Consider the following 21660-nt stretch of genomic DNA (forward strand, 5'->3'; position numbering starts at 1 on the left):
GACCCATGGCCCTGTGTCCCCCTACTTTAACCCTTGAGCTGCATAAGAGTCAGGGTGCCCACCTGACCTGGGGACCAGGACCAGGGCCTGCCAGCAAGAAAAAACCTCCTCCTTGGTCCCTAAGAAGCAGGAGTGGTCATCTGAATCTTAGGTCCCTGGTCTTCTTGGGGGAAGGCCTGAAAGTGTAAACCAAGAACTGGAAGATCCTGGGCGGGGTGGGGGCAGTTAAAACCCCTTGGCTCAGGTGAGAGCCCTGGGCTCCCCGTGGCCAGCAGGTGGTGCTGCTCCGGACCCCCTAGGTGGGTCTCCAGCCCTCCCCTGGGCAGCCTGGCCTCTGAATCAGACATTTCCTCCTGCAGGGACTTCTCCGCCCGGGCCGCTCAACCCACATCCGCCTCGTGCAGCCGACTGGATGACGGGTGCCCCAAGTTCAAGGCCAGTCGCCTCAGGGACCCAAGACGGAGATGGAGGGGGAGGGGGAGGGGGCCACCGGGAAGCTGGGTCTCCTCCGTGAGCTTTCCAAGGGTGACTCTAAAATACAATCAGAGAAAGAAATCGAAACGGGAAACTTCCTTGCAGATTCTGCCTTTGCCAGGGAGGGAGCGTGGTGGACCTAGCGGGCGCCCCGGCCTTGGTGGCAGCTGCAGGGTAATTAATGTCTGGCGGTGGCTAGGATTACTGAGGACTATATTTAGATTTTCAATTTAAACATTGTTCGCCTGCAATGTTTTTGAATTTGTTTTCTGGGCACTGGTGGATTTACAAGGGCTCAGAGTCCTGCGGCCCGACTGCCGTCTGCGGGAGGGAAGGGGTGATTTCCGCTGTCCCTGGCCATGGCTGAACGGGGCTTCACCCTGAGAGTCCGGGGCTCCTGCGGGGGGCGGGAGGCTGGTCCTGCATTCTGCTCCTCCCGACCTGTATGTCAGGGAGCTCTGGAGTCTGGAAGGACCTTCCTCCCCTAAGTTCCCCTCCTGTCCTGTCTGTGGGTTGAGAGGTGCCCGACGCCTCCATGTTTTTATCTAGGTTGTAAAATGTCCCTGGAGACCAGGCTCAAAATGTCCCACCCCTACCACCCTGCAGCCTCTCCTTCCCACAAGCCCAGACGGCCGGGGTGCCCGGGCAAACTTGGATTTCTCAGTGATGACAACATTCCTCGTCACACGTGGAGGGCCTGCATGAGCACCTGGTCTTCCCAGCCCGAGCCCGCCCGAGGTCTGTCCCCCCTCTGCGACCACTGTCCCCGTGGAAGAGGTGGCTGCAGAGCCCCTCGGGCAGTGTCCTTTGTGGACTCCTTGAGCATGAGAGAGTCCAGGACCGGGCCAGCCTCGGGGGGACATTGCCGCCCACACTGAGCAGCCATGGCACGGCCACTGGTCGCTGGCTTTGGAACTGCTGCCCTGAGGCAAGCCTTGTGCCGCACTGCCACTGCCTGTGACCCAGCGTCTGGTGGGCGCTGCCCGCTGTGGAGTCGGCGTCGCCTAGCCGCAGGGGAAGACAGGCGGCTCATCTGCTGCGCCCCCAGGTGTGTGGGCTGCATTCTGCCACCGCCCAAATGAGCCAGGGGACAGATCCTCCTGAGCCTTGGGAGGGGGGGCAGCCCTGCAGACCCCGACCTGGCTGCAGGAGAATCCAGGCAGAGGGGCCGCAGACCCCTGGGACAGCCACCACGGGAGGCTCGCCCATGGGACCCCCGCCCACAGCATCCCCACCTATGGGACCCCCACTCACCCACCTGCAGACGGCGCGAGGTGGCTTTCCACTCCTGAGATCGTGGCAGTTGCCACGCAGCAATACAAAGCCCTGCACGTGCTCTGGGGGCTCTTAGAGCTGGACGAGGCCTCGGAAGCCACGTGGACCCACCCCAGTGCCACAGACTCCCCGTCTGTCAGGAGGCTTCTGTCCCCGGAACAGAAGGGACAGTGCCCAAGGTCTGTTACCATCTGTAACTTGGGGACACCGTGAGCAGCGGAGGATTTGACCAGAGGACCTGGACCTGGCATAGGAACACTCAGTGGAAGATGGCAGCTGGACTCACAGAGTCCCTGAGAGCGGTTGGTCTGTGAATCACCTCCAGGCCCAAGGAGCTTGCTCTCCTGTGAGATGACCAGCCTGAAACCTGTCCCCACACGGCACGTAGGATCCTGGGATGGATGTCAAGAGAACACAGTGACAGGCCTGGCTTTGTCACAGACTCACATTGTGGACAGGCTGGGGGATGGGAGGCCCCCTCCCTCTCGGGCCTCGGTTTCCCCATTGGTGAAGCGGCTTTGCAGCTTCGTGGCTCTGAACCCAGCAGGGCCGCCCACTCCAGAGCTGATCTCACAGGTGGTCATCTTTCCTCGGGATTCCACGTTCTTGAATACAAACGCAATAAGGCCTTCAGAGTAACTGATGAAATACTTCTTGACCTCACATTAATCTGCCTCATCCAAGGCAGAAGGATGAATCAGGGAGATTAAAGACGGCCCGGAGCGCAGCCATCGGTGGGGGCCCTCGGGGATGGGAGGGGGGCAGCCCGCGGGCATCTCTGTGCCCTGAGCACCTTGCGCTGGAGCGCGTGAGTTCACAAGAACACCCACCAGCGGGCTGCCCTCTGCTTGCACACGCTGTCCCCGTCACGGTCCTGCTCACACAGGAGGGCCACCCTCCCGGCACCCACCTGGCCGCCTGACCCGTCCCGCTGCAGATCCCTCCCTAGGAGGAAGCTCTAACTTGGGACGTGGAGGTGGCCATCTTGGGGGGGACGAGCAGGAGGAGGAAGGAAACCAGGTGGGGACCGGAAGCCACCCTAGGGACCCCGCACTGCTCTGCTCCCAGCCTCTCAACCGCTCAGCCCCAGGGGCCTGTGCCACAGGAGCCAGGGACGAAGGGGACAGACCCCCTGGGGAAGGAGGGCAGCCCGGCTCGCTCTCAAGAGGCTGCTGGGCACCGGGCGGGTACTGGGTGGAGTGGAGCCTCTTCCTCAGTGTCAGGCCGACCTGCCCGGGGGCTCCGGGCCTCCGGCCAGCGAGTCCTCCCTACCTAAGCAAGGGCTCCTGCTTTCCACAGCTGTCCTCGCCCAGGGTCGTCTGTGCACGCGACACTTCACCAGGTTCTCAGGCCCAGAGCGCACGGTGGCAGTGGCGGCATGAACACAGGTGTCCACTGGCAGAAGAGCACCCCTACCTATGTCCACAGGGCCAGCAGCCTGGTGTCCCCCTCGGGGTCACCTGACCAGTCGTGGGCTCGGGGCCCCAGCACAGGAACTTAGGAGCTCTTTCCTACCAGCCCCAGCTGTGCACGCGGGAGGAGTGCCCAGCTGTGGCCCTCCAGAGACCTGAGAGGGGGCCAAGGACTGCAACGGTGGACGCTGGACCTCCAAGCACATGGCAGAGACCCTGCCGGCCCTGGTCCTTCCCATGCTCACCCCTCGGGGCTCAGAGAAACGCCTTCCTGGCTGCTGCCCAGGGCCCTCGGGCTCTGGCTGACCCTCCGGAAGGTGCAGTCAGAACTCAGCACCCTCCTTCTGTGGGGTTCCAGACTGGGGGGGCACAGCGCCAGCCCCTTCCCTCCTGAGACCCAGCCCTGATTGACCACGTGGGACAACCCCAGCTGGTCCTGGGGTGCCCTGGGATGGGAGGACCCAGGCCCAGGGACACACAGCCCCCCCATGAAGGCAGCGTGGCGCTCACCTGGGTAAGAACCATCTCGGCGGGTACAGGTGAGGCCTGGACTGGCCCCCAGAAGTCCCGCTTAAGCCGGGCCTTACATGCTGGGCAGATGACCATTGCAGGAGAGCGGTGGGGGTGGGGACTGACCTGGTACAGAGGTGGGGAGCGGTGGGCCAGCAGGGCAGGACAGGCTCAGAGGAGCCAGCCACGGCTGTCCTCCTTGGCTGTGTGCAGGCGGGCCTGGCGGGGTGCCCCGGGCAGCACTGGGTGCACACTCCACGGAGGCACCCAGCTTTCGCTTGGCCGGGCCCTGCTGCTGCCTCCCCTTCCCAGATCAGACTCCTGCACGGGGGCTGCCCTGCTGCCCAGCTCCCGTCTGCAGCTCAGCTCGGTGCCTAGAGCCCGGACCCTGGGACGCCCAGCTCCTCCTGCGCCTGGAACTCGCGGGCTCCAGCGGCCACCCCTGGGCCCCGGCGCCCTGAGGAGAGCACAGCCGATTCAAGCCGACGCTGACAGCTGGCAACCATGTGCCCCCGGGGTCCCGCAGGGTGTGACCGGGTGGCACTGGCTCTCACGCGGTCTAAGGGCTTGGGAAAGCAGAAGGGAGCAGCTGTCCCTGTGTCTGCTGAGGTCCTGCCACTGGGACCCGGAGGCAGGAGGACCTCGCTGGGACCGCAGGCGGCTCTGAGGACAGCTCCCCCGTCCTACCTGGGACCCGGCCCCGTCTGCCCAGGGTGAGCCCTCAGGGGCGCAGGCCCATGTTCCCACGTGTCACCCCGAGGTCCCTGGTCCCAACTCCCTTTTCTTGTGGCCTATGATCCTTCAGGGGGACACCACCCAGCACATGCGTGTGAGCTAGAAATCCACGTGTCACATGGATGTCACACGGAACAATCTCAGAAGATTCTTCCAACAGAGTGAAGCCACAGAGTGCGGCTGTCCGTCCACGTGGTGTCCAGCATGGGAATAGACCACCCCTGCTGGATGGCTGCGTCCCCTACAGGGATCAGGAAAGGCACTGGCCGCCTGGCCCGCCCTCCGATCACCACAGCATCTGTGGGACGGGGCCTCCCACGGATTTTGAATGGAGAAAAAACAAGATATCAGGAAATGAATGCTATCGTTAAAAACCAGAGCCACTCTTTGTTTTCGTTAGGGCCAAGGGTTCGGTAACTAGATTTGCTTCTCGGTGGGCACCTGCCGGTCCTGCCTCCAAGCTGTCACAGGGCCGGGGGACTGCGCACGGTGGCCCAGACTCCGCGTGTCCCCTCACCTGCCTCTCTAACAGAATCAAGGGATCTCCTTTTCCACTGTGGTGACAAAAGTTGAACGGCGTGAGGACCCAACATACCCTCAGTGACCGTAGCTTGCACTGCTATTATTTTTTTGTTTGTTTTACTGGATTTTTCCCCCCAGCTTTTTGGGAAAAAAAAATGGTTTTTAGAGCAGTTTTAGGTTCCCAGCAAAACTGGGCAAAGGTGCGTAGGTTTCCCAGGCGCCCGGCCCCTCATGCACAGGCTCCCCAGGTCAGCTGCCCAAGCAGAGCTGTCCCTCTCCACCAGGATAAGCCCTCGGGGACACTCCATCCACCCCAGAGCCGCAGTGCCCTGAGGGTCTGCACGGGTGTGAGCTGAGCTGCGTCCACCTCGCAGGACCAGGTGACGTTTCCTGTGCATTTTGCAGGGTGTGACGTCATATGTACTCACGGCCATGGGGTCCAGCAGGGCTCGCTCTCACTAGTTTTACAGTGGGTTTTGGCAAAGGCCTGACGGGACAAGTCTTCTGTGAGCACACCCTACAGAATAGTTTCTCTGCCATTAAAATCCTCTGAAACTGTATTAGAACATCAATAACAGAATGCAGTTAGGAAGTCCGGGGTCAGGATGGAGGGCCAAGACATAGGGGCTCTTCAAAGACCACAGCTGCTAGATTGAGGGCCAGGGCCAGGCCCAGGAGTGAGCTCTGGCTGGAAGGTGGAATAGGAGCTCAGGATCTTGTATGTACCCAGAGCGGTCAGGATTGGGGTCAGAAAGGCTTCTGTCCTCTGTAGAATCTTCTTCTCTGCTTTGCCAGACATATCTAACCCATCTTTTTTTCATTGTCTCTTTTTTCCTTGGCTGCCAGGGAGCTCAGAACTGCATTTAATATGTAGATGCACAAGTTATTTCACACCTTAGTTCCAGTGCCGTGATCACGGAGGAACCAGGGTTTCTAACTGCATGGCCACCCTTAGTCGGCCGTGTGGGCACCCTACCTGTTATAGAAAGGAGTAGCTACCGTAAGCCACACCTGTGCTCCACCGAGGTCTAGAGGAAGGGGGAGGAGAGGTGGCACATCCCCTGGTCTGTGAGACCCTCCGCCTCGTGCAGCCATGACGGGCACTAGGGAGTGGACACAAAGCCTGGGCTGGGCTGACTGGCCCCAGTGGTGCTCAGGATCTGTGCTCACTGTTGCCCACTCCCCGTCCTCCCAGATGGGGACGTGCCTGTTAGTCAGCGGTCACCTCACCTCCCCTGTCCGCAGCCTGAGAGGACACCGGGGAGCAGAGGCTTCTCCTAACGCCCAGGCAGGATGGCCTCCGTCTGCTCAGTGCCCTCCCTTCCTGGGACACGGCTGGCTTCCCCTCCCCCTGGAGCCCTCTGTGGGGACTGCGGGTCAGCTGCTGCCCTCGCCTGGCCAGGGTGAGCCCATGGCCCTGGCCAGCTGACCACCTTCTCCTGCTCAGCCCGAGGCTCGAGTGGACGGTCACAAAGGTCGACACCCCTCTCCCGGCAGATCCAGGTGGAGCTCCCTCCAGGCCGAGGGGTGGCTCCCAGGCGGCTCCGGTGCTTTCTGGGTGGGGCTGTTCCGTGTCCTCCCGGAGGCTGTGAACTGCCCGTGTCCTGCCGGCAAACCCCTCGTCACGTTGGTCATCTCGGTTGTGTGGCTTGAGCTAGCCAGACCAGCTTGTGTGGCTTGCTGCCCATCACCCGTGTGGACATTTCTGCTGGCCTAGGCAGGAAGGAGTGGTGGTCGCCTGGTGAGTCTTGTCCTCGGAGCAGCAGGAGGTGAGAGGACCCCAGCCAGAGCCAGCTGGCCATCTTCACCCCCTCTGTCCCCACTGCAGACTCTGCTGGACTTCCCTGGAGGCCAGGCCAGCACTGGGGCTGTATCTAGTCTTCTAAGAAGACCAATCTCAGAACTTCTTCTTGCAGTTCGAGACTAGTCTGTTGGAAGTTCTTACTGAAGTCTAACCTGTGCCCACATCCAAATAATCAACCTTCTTATTCCTGTTAACAAAACCTGACAGAGGATTGAAGAAGTGCCTTCTAGACTCCAGTTCTTTTGAGATGTGTCCATCTACCTGCCCCCAGTCCCCCTGACCATGGGGGAAATCCAGGGCTGAGGGTGGGGGGAGTTAACCTTCTTGGGCCTGCAGCTCTGCAAGCCTGACTGGCCACACTGATTCCTGAGTCACACCGCTCGCCCCGGCTAAAGGGGAAGAAAGCTGTGTTTGCCCTTGAAGAGCGAGATGTGGCCACGCTGGGCTGAGAAGATCCACTCCGCAGGATGATGAATGCCTCTCTGTCTGCGTGCCCTGGCAGCCACAGGCACAGAGACACAGGCAGGAGCCCTGCAAGGACACTAATTCACATGACAAGTGCACGGAGCTGGCTTTCCCTGGGCCTTGCAGAGGCCAGAGATTGGAGACCTGCGCCCGCCATCAGTCTTGGGTGAAGAGGGCCAGGGCTCACACTGCTCTCCTGACTGCCTGCAGCTGGGCTGAGGAGCGTCTGGCTTTTCTCATTTTCCTCCTAACGGTTCCACATTTTAGCAGACCCAAGACTGTGGGAGCTGGAGGAGGTTCCAAGAGACGGCTGCTCTCCCACTCCTGCCCCGGTCATGACTTTAGTGGCCTGGGAGTCATGGACGCCCTGAGCCCTGCCTACTCCTGTCCTGATGTGGAGCCACCTGCGCTTCCTCTCACCAAGTTGGGATCACCTCGCCTGCGTAGGGGCCAGAGTGCCAGGGGCCCAGGACCCCAGGGGTCTCGAGGTCAAAGGGCAGGTGTTGGCAGGATGCTGGCTGCAGGGTCACCTCTTCTGGACTTGCTCACTGTGTGCAGCCACCAAGCTCAGAGGGATGCACAGGGGGACCGACCCAGAGCCATCGGATGCCATGTCGCCCTGGCTTTAGGCAGGTGCATGCCCAGGGAGGTCATCCTGCAGGTGCATGAAGAGGGCAGGGCCGGAGGGGGGGGGCTTGCCTTTGAGCACCGCGCAATGATCTAGGGACTTAAACTGCCCTTAGTCCTCCCTCCAGTCCCACATGCTGGTCCAGAAACTGCAAGGTGTGCAGGTGAGCCAGGCTGGGTCCAGTGGGCTTCCTGGGAGGGAGGCCAAGATGACCTTGGGAGGGTCCAGGAGGGGAAGGAAGGACCCCAGAGCCTGGGCCTGGCGCACCAAGCACCCTGCTGCAGTCAGAGCTGGCACAGCAAGAAAGCGGTGCTGTCTGTGGCAGGGAGATCGGTGAAGCGCTGTCCCTCTTGACCTCGGCTGAGAACCATGGGGTTGTGGAGGGAGGGGACGTGGTAGGTCACAGGCCCTTCCATCGCCACCTGCCCCAGCCTCTGTGTCAGCACGGCTGGCCCAGCCCCTGGGGTCCGAGGTGCTCCAGAACACAGGCCAGCGCAGGCCAGCGCAGGGCCGGGGACACCACTGTCTCTGTGGTCTCCTGTTGTCCACCTAAGATGGTGAACAGGGAACAGGAGTGGCCCTGGCTGGGACTCCCTGCAGGTCCCCCTGCGTGACACATTGTGCCAGGGAAGGGGCTACGTGGACTTTCATAGCCACCGAAGAAAGAAGATGACTGCTTCCACGTTCATCGGTGTCACTACTTCTGACCCGTGTCCACCCAGGAGGGGCCGCTCTAGGTCTCGTGTGCGGATGGTAAAGCAGAGGCCAGCAACGTGGACGGCCTGAGCAGGCCCGGCCTTTGCCTCACCCACCTCCCAGGGCTAGACCCTGAGCTGAGGCCAGCAGATGAGGACGGCGACTCCACGGAGGGCAGACAGGAGTTGACGGGGCAGAGAGAGAGGGGAACTGCCACCCTCCTCACAGACGGGGAGAGGGAAGGGGTGGCCTTGCCCGTGACTCCGAGAGGCTCAGGGTGGGACGGGGCTGCTGGCTGGCCGCTGCAGAGGCCGTGGCCCCTGGCCACCTCCTCTGGGAGTGCCCGCACTCTGCCCCTCAGCTCACTGTGCCTGCGTCTCTGCCGTCCCCAGACTGCGCGTCCCCTCAGCTGGGCCCAGGGACACAGCCCGATTTGTGTTCTGTTTGTTTTTATTTCATGTTTGTCATTAATTTAAAAATTGCTTCCAGGAAACATGTAAGCAAGACTCAGCGTCCACAATATTTTTTTGACGTTTACCATCTTCGTGGGACGTCAAGGATGAACCGAAACAGTGACTCAGTATCCAAATGTCACAGTTGGCTGGGGAGACACTTTCCACAGGAATAAACACGAGATCCAGAATGCAGGGGAGCAGCAGGAGCCGTGCTGGGGAGCCTCGGAGAAGCAGCCAGGTGGTGTTTCCAGGGGGCGTTGGTGTAGAGCTCAGCTGGGACGTGTCCCCCACTGGGCCATTAATACACGGAATCGGCATCTCCCACACCCGGGTCTGGGGGTCTCTCCGGGGCTGCATAGGGTGGTGGTGATCTCAGTATTGGGCCCCAGAGGTACTGGGAAGGGGTGTGGCCCTGACAGGAGGTGGGCGTGGTGTCATGGGCTGGCTTTGACCAATGAGAGACGGGCAGGGAGATGACGGGCACTTCTGGGCGGAGGCCTTAGGAGACAGCGCAGGGCTTCCGGTGATGACTGCCTCTGCACCAGGATGGCCCGGGCTCCCTCACCCTGGGCCCCTGAGCCGCTCTAGTGAGCAGAGCTCCCCTAGCAACCCCAGGGGACTCAGAGCACGTGTTGGCCCTGGGGGCTGCTTGTCGTGCAGCCTACTTCTGCCTGGCCTGACTGATACGATGATTCTGGTCACAGGTTTTGAGGGGAGCTGGGTCACACCAAGCCCAAGAGTGAGGGACTTCTTAGGGTCTGCAGAGCTAGCAGGGGGTCTCGCAGGGCCCCCTCACGTTTGGGGTGGTGCATGAAAAGGCTGCAGCTCCGAGGACCCTGGCTGCCTTCTAGCCCTGCTGTGCTCACATGACCCCCCCTGGGCCCTGACCCTGTCAGGACTGGGTGGCATCACTTGCCAGGCACACGGAGCCCCAGCCGTCCAGCAGGTGGGGACTCCTGGGGACAGGCCATCCCAGTGCCGTCCGGTTTCAGGAAGGTGCTGCCCTTGAACCCGATGAGAGCCCAGCGTTGGGCAGCAGGAGCAGCCGTTGCTTATTCGCAGCAGGTGGGGATCCAGGGCCGACTGTGGGTGGGACAAAGAGGCCAGGGGTGCCGTGGAAGTGCTGTCCGGGCTCACAGCTGTGCTCAGGGGCAGGCAGACGGAGTGGTCACTGGGAAGCTGGAGCCAGCCCTGACCATGAGACTCCTGCCCAGCCACTTCTGGCACGCAGGGGTGTGCATTTGCAGAGGCCTGTGGGAGCGACCCTGCTGACCCACAGCTCTCCCGCCGTCCCCCAGGGGGGCTCTGGGTTTTGGGCTGAGGAGCCTGCCCACCTGGTCAATAGGAGTTGGAGAGCTGGCCTCCAGTCCCCACTGCCGGCTCTTGTGGTGGCTTCTAGAAATCGAGGTGGGGGTCAAACTGACCAGAGGGCAGGTGCACAGAGAGTAGACCAAGCAGGGCTATGGCACATCCAGGGATCCAGCCTGGGCTCCTGGCTCCATGGACCTGGCTGGACCCCAGCTTTACAGTGGCCCTGAGTATGGATGTCACCGTGTGTCACTTTGGTGATACACGAGGGACTGGCTCAGCATGCAGTAGAGGGTCACACCTGTGCTCTCCAGTGCCAGGGTTTGGCTCTTCAGGCCCTGGGGTGCCTCCGGCCACAGCCACCTTGGACTTAATTGTCCCCACTGGGCCCCGTGTCTTAGGACAGGTGGGGGTTGGAAGCCTCCTGCTGGCCGCCAGTCCCGTGAGTCCATCAGCTCCACCGGGCCCTCCCCCAGGAGAGGACGTGGTCACTTCTATGCAGAGGCCCTGAGGAGGAGCAAGCCTGGCACCCCCAGCACAGAGGCCAGGGAGGCCACAGGGAGGGCAAGGGAGACTGCGGGTGAGCAGGCCGGCCAGGACCCAGCAGGCCCAGGGAAGGGACCACCGTGCCAGCCTGTCCCATGATGCTCCCCAGCCTCCCCGGCACCGCCTGTCCCCTTCTGTGTCTGGGTCACGTATTTATTCACAGGGAAAGTGTCTCCCCAGCCCGTCTCGTTATCTGATAGGTACATGACATTGGAAAGTCCCCTACATTATAGGTTTCTTAAAATGTCACAGCTGTCTTTACTTCATCTATTTATTGGCGAGCTCATTAACAATGCACAAGCTAGTTATCATAAGTGGTAGATTTATGGTCGACTCTAAGATTTACCGATTTCCCAGAAACTTGGGAGAGACCAGCCTGGGAGTGGCCGGCCTGGGCGGTCTGTGGAGCCTGGGGTTGAATCGCGGCTCCTGTCCTCCCTGTGGGCTCCTTTCTGCCTGTTTGTCTTCTTCTGTCCTTCTTCAGGGTGGGGCTCAGATCTGGGCCAGCGCCTTTGGGCTTGCGGGTGACGATGACACCTGCCAGCGAGGACAGTGGGGACGGGGGGGCTGGGGCCAGGCCTCATTGTACGTCCTCTGTGGCGGCTGCGGCGAGGACTTGAGCCCTGCACTGCTGTGCTCACATGACCCACCCCTGGCCCTGACCACCTGCATGGACTGGTGTTGGGGAGGAGCTTACCCTTCGAGCCCCAGGCTCCCTACAGCCACTGAGGCTGGGGAGGGACAGCTGCCGGCCAGCACTGTCTTCCGGGCTGGGTCCTGGGGAGGGTTCAGCTTCTCCCCGCCCTCCCCGTGCCTGGCCTCCTGCCACCCCAGGCACCCAGCATTGTGACTGGAGCTTATTGTTCCTTTGAAGAGAGGGAGACCTGAGGCCCAGGTCACTGCGGGACTCTAAGGTCCCAGGTCTCTGGAAAGCAGCAGCCACAGGACCAGAGCTCACCACATGATCCCCGACAGTCAGGGGCCTCTCCTGCTCGGCCCTGCTGGCTGCACCAGCTGGGGAGAGCGACCCGCGTGGCCTGGCCTGGGTCTCCTCACTGACAATGTCCAGGGGAAGCCGGCCTCCAAGGTCACTGCCAGGCTGTAAGAGGCACTGCGGCTCCGTTCCTCTTTCTGCGGAGGGCTCCCGCAGCCGCTTCTCTCGCTCCTTTCCCACCTGTCCCTGCCGTCCTTGAGCACCTGGTGGCACAGCAGGGCCCAGTGCACGGCCGGCCCCGCGTCTCCTCCTGCCACAGCCTGTCTCCAGCTTCCCTCCCATCGGAGCTGGGCTGAGCCGAGCCAGGAACCGAGGACAAGCTGAGGGTGGGCTGGGGACCCTGGCGTGTGGCATGGCATGCAGATCTCTGCAGCCGTGACCACGGGGCTCGTACTGCCCCCCAAGGGCTCCTCACGACCCTCAGCTCAAGCACCGCTGGCCGGAGTGGGTTAGCGCACACTGGCAGCTCATTAGCCTCCGCCAACTCGCACTGACCTCTCCCGTGGTTGGCCCTAGTTCTCAGCCTCCAGGGCTGTGGCCACAGCGAAGCCCTCCGCCCAGGGCTTGACCCTTCCTGCCAGGGCTCCGGAAACGCACACGGTGATCCACGGTGACCTCACCCCAAACCCCAGAACCACCTCAGCCTGCAGTCAGGCCCTCACCTTGGAAGGTCCGGCTGGGCGCCATGGTCCCCGCTGCTGGAGAGATGAAGCAGGGATTGCTCCAGGCCTGAGTGTCCAACACCTACCTGGACAACGCAGTGAGCCCCGTCTCAAGGCAAGAAGATGCCCAGGTCAGAGTCTGAGGCCGGCTCTGTGGGTGAGAAGGGAGACGCTGTGTCGGGGAGGTGAAGGGCACAGCAGATGTGGGGGCGGGGAGGACACATCAGCTCCACCTGTGGGCACTGTCCAGGGGTCCCCCAATGCCAGTCAAGGACACGGACTTGGTCCTGGCTCCAAGGGAGCCTTGAAGACTTCGGAGCAGGAAATGGCCTGGTCCAGGTTGGGCAGTAGCTGGCTACTAAGCCACATGGACAGGACTTTCTGAAAGGTGGGTCTGAGAGACAGAGACCTGAGGTCCCTGAGCTCCAGGGGAGGTGAGCATGGACAGTGGCCATGAGCATGGGGTGCCTGGGAGGAGCCGGTGGGCAGGGTGTCAGGGGAAGGGGTGTACTGTTGTCCACACTGGTCCATACTGGTGAGGGGTGTACTGTCGTCCACACTGGTCCACACTGGTGAGGGGTGTACTGTCGTCCACACTGGTCCACACTGGTGACAGGTGTACTGTCGTCCACACTGGTGAGGGGTGTACTGTCGTCCACACTGGTCCACCCTGGTGAGAGGTGTGCTGCCGTCCACACTGGTGAGGGGTGTACTGTCGTCCACACTGGTGAGGGGTGTACTGTCGTCCACACTGGTCCACACTGGTGACGGGTGTACTGTCATCCACACTGGTCCACCCTGGTGAGGGGTGTACTGTCGTCCACACTGGTCCACACTGGTGACGGGTGTACTGTCGTCCACACTGGTCCACCCTGGTGAGAGGTGTGCTGCCGTCCACACTGGTCCACCCTGGTGGTCCCTTCTCACCCTAGACACTGCATTCCAAGGGGAAGGATGGGCCAGTGAGTGCCAGCACCAGGGCAGGCAGTCACCCACCTCCCAGGCGGGCAGTGAGTGCCGCTTGGCGCCCCAGGGACAGGGACCCAGGGAGCTAAGACGGGACCACAGAGGCTCCAGTGGAGGGAGCCGGGGCCTCTTGAGGACGAGGGGTTACCAGGAGGCTGTGGAGGCCACCAGAGGCCTGAGGGCAACTCACCTGGGAGTGGGCGTGCAGATGGTGAGCGATTGGACTCAGCAGGGCAGGAAGGCCGCAGCGTGACCACCTGGGAGACCGTGCGGGCAGGCTGGGCCGCGCCTGGCTGTGGGCAGGGGGCCTCCTCCGCCCGCTGCCTCCGCAGCTGCTCCAGCTCCACTTGTAGGCTCTGTCCCACGCGCTGTGCAGCCAGGTCTATGTGGCACGCCCCCCCCCCCCCCGAGGGCTGCAGTCCTTGGGCCCCCAGGACCCTGTGTGCTGCCGACAGGTGTCAGAGGTGACGGTCCCCGCCAGCACACCAAGCCATGGGTGGCACCTAATCAAGGCCGTCCTAGGTTTGAAACCCCCTGTGTCAAGGTGATAAGATGGAGATGCCCTGACCCCCAGCGCTAGCCCAGGTGTCCATGGGGGTGTGGGAAAGGGCCAGCAGAGCCGGGCACTGGTTTCCTGGGAAGGAGCAGCTCAGGCGCCTCCCCCAGCCCCCCATGGCACCAGGTTCTCACCTCTTAATAGACGGGCTATTTTTATGCAGGCTGCCACACCTCTGCAGTTCTCCACCCCTCCTGCTGCGAACAGGAGAGGCTACACACGCTCCTCAGCACCACGGGCCGGGGCGGCAGGCACGTGTGGGAAGAAGGGAGTGCAGGGCGGGCGCGTGGGCCAGCGAGGCGCTCAGGGGTTGGGCTCAGGCTGCCGTGTGGCCCTGACGACTGAGGCTGATGTTCTAGGGTTTGAGGGGCCCCGGGGGATGGCTCCCTAGCTCTGGGGGACAGAGGTGAGGAGTCACCCCTGGCTCTGAGACAGGTGCACCGGGGAATGGCCTCAAGACTTCCTCTCTGCTTCCAGGTCCAGGCCAGACAAGCCCGTGACCCCAGCCCAGCCCCGAGAGCCGGCCCAAGGGTCTGCGCACAGCCACGGGTTGCCCACCCAGCCCTCGGTGTCCTCACTCTGCTGGTCTTGCTGGACATGTTGCCCAGTGCTTCAGGGGTACCGTGTGGCCTGAGCCGCCATGTGAGCAGCCTGTCCCTGGAGACATGGGGACAGTCACAGTCACTCTCTGCAGATATGGTGAAGGGCTTCTGAGTCCCAGGTGGGAGGAGGGTGGCGTGGAGACAGCAGGGGAGGGACACAGAGCCCCCACCCCAAGTCGCTCCTGCCCTGGAGTCCCCATGGGTGCCGACAGTGGGAGCCCTCAGAGATGGAGAGGGTCCGTAACGGAAGGCGGAACTCAGGCCAAAGACAAGTAGAGCCGTGGCTCAACACCTCCCGGGCATCCGCCGGCCTTCAGAGCAGCTTCAGGGTTCACACGGCACTCGGTGCTGTGCCTACAGCAGGCTGTTCATAAATGCTGTTGCAAGACCCCATGAGTTTGCTCTGGGGTCTGCCTCTCCCTTAAGGAGCCAGAGCCATCAGCTTCAGAATGGGCTCCAGGTGGCAGAGCCCCATTGGGACCCACTGGGCTTGCTCAGCCCCACCTTTGGGGCAGGTGGGTATGGCAAAGTGACCAGCAGGCCAGTCAGGGCCAGAAGGGACCTCTTGCTGGACCCAGGAGGTGCTGTGGACCAAGTCGCCAGGCCTGCTGGGAGCTCCCCTTCCAATCCCAATAGACGGGAGCTCTCCCAGCTCTGGAGCCTGGGCTGGGGCCTGGGTAGGCCAAGGCCCACTCTGCCCCTGGGCGGCCTTCCCTCCTGGGAATCTGGCTCCTCACCTCTGGATTGGAAAAATCGAAAGTGGATCTTGAAATTCCAGTGGATATTGAAAGTCTCCTGTGGGATGGAGGGTGGCGTGGAGACAGCAGGGGAGGGGCACACAGCCCACACCCCAAGTCGCTCCTGCCCTGGATGGCTTATGAAGAAAGCCCCACCTCCTCCTCTCCCTGTGCCCCCAGCCTGGCACTCAGCAAGGGCCCTGGGTGGGGTGTCCTCTGGGCTGTGTGTTACGCCATGGTGGGCACTTCACAGCCACAGAGGCTGCTTTAGGCCAAGCCACAGAGGGTGGCCAGAGTGGCCATAACCCAGCCAGCAGCTCTGCCAGCCCAGCCCAGGGAGGGCCAGGGAGAGAGGGGAGTCACCTGGGGCTCGGAACACCTCCACCTGGGAGGACTGTGTGCATCTCACTGGCAGAACTGGCCCCCTGTAACCCCCCACCCGGGCTGAAATGCTCCCTCTCCTCTCGTGTGGATCCTGAGAGAGCGGAGCAGAGCCTCCAGGAGCCTGCCTCGGCCACGGAGGCAGATGGGGCTGTGGCTGGAACAGCTGAGGAATGATCCGAACGCTGGCTGACTCCAGGGGCGCCGGTCCTTGGCACGTGCACCAGAGGGCTTTGTATGCTTCGATTAAGTCTCCATTCGGCGCAGCACTTAAAGGCACTCTGAGCGCAGGGGCAGGCCGTTGCGCTAGGTGGCTGGTGGGTGGTGGCTTCCTGGGGAGACTGCAGTGCGACCCAGGGGTGATGGATGGCTCTGGGAGAGCCCTGCTGACCCCTGGCCGGGGAAGGAATGAGGCTGTAATGATGGATGACTCTGGGAGGCTGTTTAATTTCCCATGACCACCTGCCCCTCCGCGCCCGTCATTTTCTGTGCTCCGTCCATCCATCAAGTGAACATGCGGCCAGAAGCGCATTGCTTTGTTGTTGGGGGACCTTGTGCTGGGAGTGGGGCGGGTGCCCTCTCAGAAGCAGAGATGGGAGTTTAGCAAAACAGGAAGAAACCCGCAGCAGACAGCGGCATCTGCGCTGGGGTGGCCCGTGCAGCCGGGAGGAGCAGGCTCCTTTGCTGATGTCCGGGGGCAGCTGTGCTCCGTCCAGGCGGGCTCACTGCACAGACTGTCCCCTGCTCAGGCCCAGCTCCACCAGGACGGGTCTAGAGCCACCCAGCACACTCTTGGCTCCTCGCTGGGCTGTTCCTCTGCATAACCAGAAAGGGACAAGGTGTCAGTACCCACCCCCACCCCACCCCCCGCAGGAAGCCTGCATCTGTGTGTGCTCAGGTGGGGGCTGAGCCGGAGGATGTCCCACACGTCAGTGACACAGCTGTAGGGACCAGTGCCTCCTTCCCTCTGCCCACCCCCCTTGGTCCCAGGCCCCTTCTCTGAGGGCCTTCGATGCCTGTCCTGGTGAGGGCTGGTCATCCCAGGCAGGGCCCGTCCTGGGCCTTCCCAGGCCATGCCACTAAACTTAGTGTCCCCAGATGATTCATTCAGCAGCTGGCTTCAGCCTCGCTGTCCTCTGAGGTGCCGATCGCCAGCCTTTAAAAATAGCTGTATTGTTTTCTCCTAATTATAAAGTCATACACACTCGCTGTCGCACAGCTCAGGGACGTCAAGGAGTGTGACAGAACCCTCGTCTGCATGAGTCTCCCTGGCCCCTTCCTGTGCAGAGCAGACACCTGTGTCCTGCGGGCACTGTCCTGACCAGCTGCTCCCCACGCAGAGCTCTGCGGATGCCCACCAAGTGCCCTGCCAGGTGGTCGCCTTCCTGGCCGCACCAAGTTACCGCAGAGATCTGCTTTTCACAGGGGCCGGGCATGGCCTTGGTGGAGCAGGGAACCCTGAGCTTCCGTTTCTGGTCTGGAAACATGGGCCATCGGCCGCCCCTGCCGCAGGGAGTTGTGCGTGGGCTTCGGGAAACAAAGCTCTCTGGTGGAGGGTTCACCTCAGACCTCTGCCCAGCCACTCTCCAGGCCACTTGTGCCCTGTGATCCCACTGCGCAAACGTGCTGGGGCGGCTGCAGCCCGCTCTGTGCGGCAGGGCTGCTGGGGCGTGTGCCACCTCCCTCACATCAACAGCCGGCGCTGAGCCTCTAGCTCGTGCCTGCTCCCCAATCCCAGTCACATTGCTTCCTAGAAGGATTCCTGGGTCCTTGCTCATAGATCGCAAATATGTTCAGGAAGCGGATCCAAGAATGGCCACGTGGCCTTGGAAACCTTAGCTCAGTGCCGCAGTTTGCAGACACTCGGCCCAGGGTGGACGGGGCTGGCCGGGGGCACTGGACAGGGGAGCCCAGCCTCTCGTGGACCACACAGCCTTGTGAGCTGCAGGGCTCGTAACCCAGAGACCCTGGCAACCACAGCTGCTGTCACCCTAGTTGTTCCTGGAAACTGGAGTCTCAGTGGCCCAGTCCCAGGTGGTGGACGAGGCCCAGGGAGCGAAGCCCTTGGCAGAGGGTGTGGGACTTCCTGAAGCCCAGGGCCTCAGCTGCTGGTCTGGCCCTGGCCCATCTGTCCCTTTGTCCAGGACAAAGGAGTGGCTCTCCTGGCTGAGCAGAAAGATGGGCTGGCCTGACTCTGGAAATAGCGACTGACCGTCACAAGGTCCAGGCTGCCCCCGGGGGAGAACTTGCTGTGCTCTTTGTACCACAAGCTGATTAAGATCGAAGGGAAACTCTTGGCTGTAACCCTGAGAACAGCATCTGCTTTGGAATTGGCCAGGGTTGCCCATTCCGTTGGGCTGCTCCTTGTAGTCGGTGGTCAGTTAACCTCTCAGGATCAGCTCCTGGGCCCCCTGGGTGTGGGAAATGCCAGTAGTGCCTGAGCCTCAGGATGGAACAGAGTCTGAAGCCACCGAGCGCCCCTGCTCCTGCCCTGGCCTTCAGGGCGAGCTCTCTGGGGGATGGGTCCTGCCAGGCCTGCAGGACCACGGTGCCTCGGGTGTGGGGACTTAGACCTGCTTGTCTCTCTGTCCCTGTGGGCCTGGTTCAGGGTCTCATGGAACTAAGGTGACCAGTGATGGCCATCAGCATTCAGCCTCCCATCAAACCAGCCTCGGTGTCTCGAGCGTCTCCCGGAGTGTTTGTCTCTGCTGGATGCATCGAGCTGTGTGGACAGCTGCCTGCTTTTCCAGGGGCTCTGCCCTGCCAGGCGCAGCACCAAAGCTTCATGTGGACCCGGGGAGTTACTGCCCATGAGACTGGGGCGTGGCCAGGAGCCACGTGGAGACTCTTGCATCCTTGTGCAGAGCTACCAAGACCCACCTGGACCCTCTGGTCAATGTGCCACGGATGGTAGCCAGGACTGGACAGCTGAGTAGCCACAAGCCCTTGGGCACAGAGAGGGTAGCCGACTGTGGGGTTGACCAACATAGCAGCTGGAAACAGGAATCAAGACAGACCCCTTGGTGTGTGGTGTTCCTGGAAGGGCCACGTGGGTGGCATTTGCAGGAGTTCAGGCAATAAAGAAGTTCCTGTTTGAACCTACAAGTGCCTCGTGGCGGCTCGGTTATTTTGTGCTCAGCCAGACTGCAACACCCTACCCGCTCCAATGTAGGAACAGCTCACCAGCAGGGACCCCCCCCACCCCCCACCCCCCCACCCCCGCCTCCTGGGTCCCGCCAACCCCAAGACAATCAGCACCACATAATCCCAGAGGCCTTGGGCGCGTGGAAGCCAGGGAGCCATCCAGCCTCTGCCAGCTGTCTCTCCCCTCGCTCCTTCCCACTGCCGCCGGGACTCAGATGGCCCAGAGAGGGGCTTTGCAAGGACATGAAGTGTCCTTCCAAGGAATGAGGGCACCGATGGGAGGACGGTTGCTGAGGCTTGGCGAGGCCCCAGGCCCACAACCCGGTACTGCCTGCAGCCTCCGCTGCCCCAGCTCTCTGTGAACCAGGGACCAGGAACAGGAGGGCAGGGACACGAACAGCAGGGGCGGGGCCTTCCTGAGCACCGGAGGGACAGGCGCACGGTGGCATCCTCAGCTCCCTGCCATTTTGCTCTCCTTTCAAAGATGTCAAGGCTGTTTTGCTGAGAAAATCCCGAAAGTACCAACCCTGCTTTCACAGGGTACCTGTGGCACTAAGTGCGGTCACCAGCAGCTGAGGGCAGCACCAGAGGCCATGCTGGCTCTTAACACCATCTTCTCCTTTAATTCCCACAGCCACATGGTGAGGTGTTATAGAGGAAGTGGGGGTAAGAGGTGGCAGGTGGCTCTCAGATATGGCGGGGCAGCCAGGGAGTGGGGAACCCGGTGGAGGATCCAGGTTCCCACATGGGAGCCCAAGCTAGTGGTGCTTGGCAGGGCTGCAGGTCAGGGTTGCACAGGGTGTGTAAAGACCAGACAGACACACCCAGCTTGCCTGCTGCTGGGCTCCTCTCCAAGGTCCTCAGGCCCTCCTCTGGGCGGTCCATGGTGTGGCATGCAGGATGCTGGGAGCACTGCAGGGAGTGGTGTGCCAGAGCGTGGGGCTGGCAGGGGCGACCTCTGAGGGTTTGTGCTGCACCCTGTCCAGTGGCATGCAGCAGAGAGGATGTGAGGTGAGTGAACGTGTCCAGAGAACACCCAGGCCACGTCTGGCCTGGGGCGCCCTTGATGGCCAGGCACAGTGGCAGCTGTGTGCTCCTGCCCGGGCAGCATTGTCCAGCTGTGACTCTGGCTCCTAGTCAGAGCCCCTGGCATCCCCAAGTGTTCCCTGAGCCCAGGCCTGTCCCCAGGGTGGAGGAAGGGTGTGAGGCAGGCAGGTGGCACGGGGTCTGCTTCAAGGGGCTTCCAGCCCACCTGGGGCCACTGGACATGCAGGGGAGTAGCAGCACAGGGCGACGTGAGACGTGCTTGATAGACCCAATCTGATTTTTTATTAAAATTGGGAGCCATCTTGCCACAAAGCCATGAAAAGATAATTTTGGCTTTCCTATAAATTACTGCAAATTCTGAACCTGCTTGGAATGCCTGCCCGTGCCTTGAACTCACCCATGCCTGGCTCTCTGACCAGATAGCAGCCCTCTCTGAAACTTAGTGACACCTCATAAATATTGGCCTTCCCTGGCCAGACAACGACCCTCTCTGAGGCTCTAATGGTCCTCATAAATTCTGATGTTGGGGCCAGCAAAAAATGTAAACTACCATTAGTGTGATGCTTGTCAGAGTTCTGTTATCTGTAACCCCCCTTTGTGTAACTTTCTGGGCTATAAAGCTGGGCTGTAGGAAAGGTGGGGTGCTGTCTTGTTCCCGCCATTTTGGGAGGGAGAGGCAGCCCGGCCGGTCGAAATAATAAGCTTGCTTTAATTTGATTTTAATTGGAGTCGGTGGTCTTTTCTTGCGTCCTGGTCTAACAGTGCTTAGCACTGGGGACATGTTGGGGACAGCTTGTGCACGTCCTGAGAACAGTGACATCCTGCTCAGCCCTGTGGGTCATATGACATCCGGAGACAGAAGCTGTTCCGAGGAGACCTGCTGACGGCTCACTTACGCTTTGATGTCCTCCACATGGTGAAGGGGCAACTTGCTGCCCTTCAGTGGCCCAGTACCCTGGTCACCAAGGAGACCAGCTTGCTGGGGGTAAAGGGCCAGGGGAAGGAGAGTCTGGGGTCTCCGGGGCACTGGACAGCAGAGCCGGGAGCAGCCTTGGGGCTCACAGGAACGTCACCAGCTGCTCCTCCTGAGCCCATCCTGCAAACACACGGGCCGGGCCTCTGCTTTCTGAGCGCTCACTCTGCACTGATGTTAGCCACTGCCCCATAATGAGCTTTTATTGAATTTATTTTAACAGTCTGTAATTTTGCAGTTACAGAGAAGTTGCATGAATCATGCAGGCTCCTCTCCCCAGACTCCTGTTTCCCTCAACTGTGGGAGCCTACGGAGGAGTCACCCTGGTGTCCCCTGTGTGCGACAGGTGGCTTTGCGGGCCTGACCGTGTCTTTGGTGCTCAGCAGCTGATCACGCTGTGACGTGAGCAGGTTTCTTGGTGTTCCTCCTTAGAGCTCCTGAGACTCCTGAGTCTGTGCGTTGATGTTCTTCACCGAATCGGGGAGATTCCTGCCCACTGTTAGTCCTTCAGGTCTTTTTTGGCCCACTTCGTGCGTCGATGGCTCTCTTGGTAGTCCCTCTGGTCACAGGCTCATGGTGTCCCCAGCACTTTCTCTCTTCTTTGCGGCCCCACCATCCAATCGCCGTCTCTCTCTTGCCCTGTCGGCGGCCCCTGAGCCCCTTCAGGAGCAGTTTCTGATGTCGTGTTCCTCTGTCCTGACGTCCGGTGGGTCTGTCTGTATTTCCACTCTGTATGAAGGTTCTCGGGTGTTCGCTGTGAGTGGCTGT

This window comes from Callospermophilus lateralis, chromosome 2 (assembly GCF_048772815.1).
Source record: "Callospermophilus lateralis isolate mCalLat2 chromosome 2, mCalLat2.hap1, whole genome shotgun sequence".
NCBI lineage: Eukaryota > Metazoa > Chordata > Mammalia > Rodentia > Sciuridae > Callospermophilus > Callospermophilus lateralis.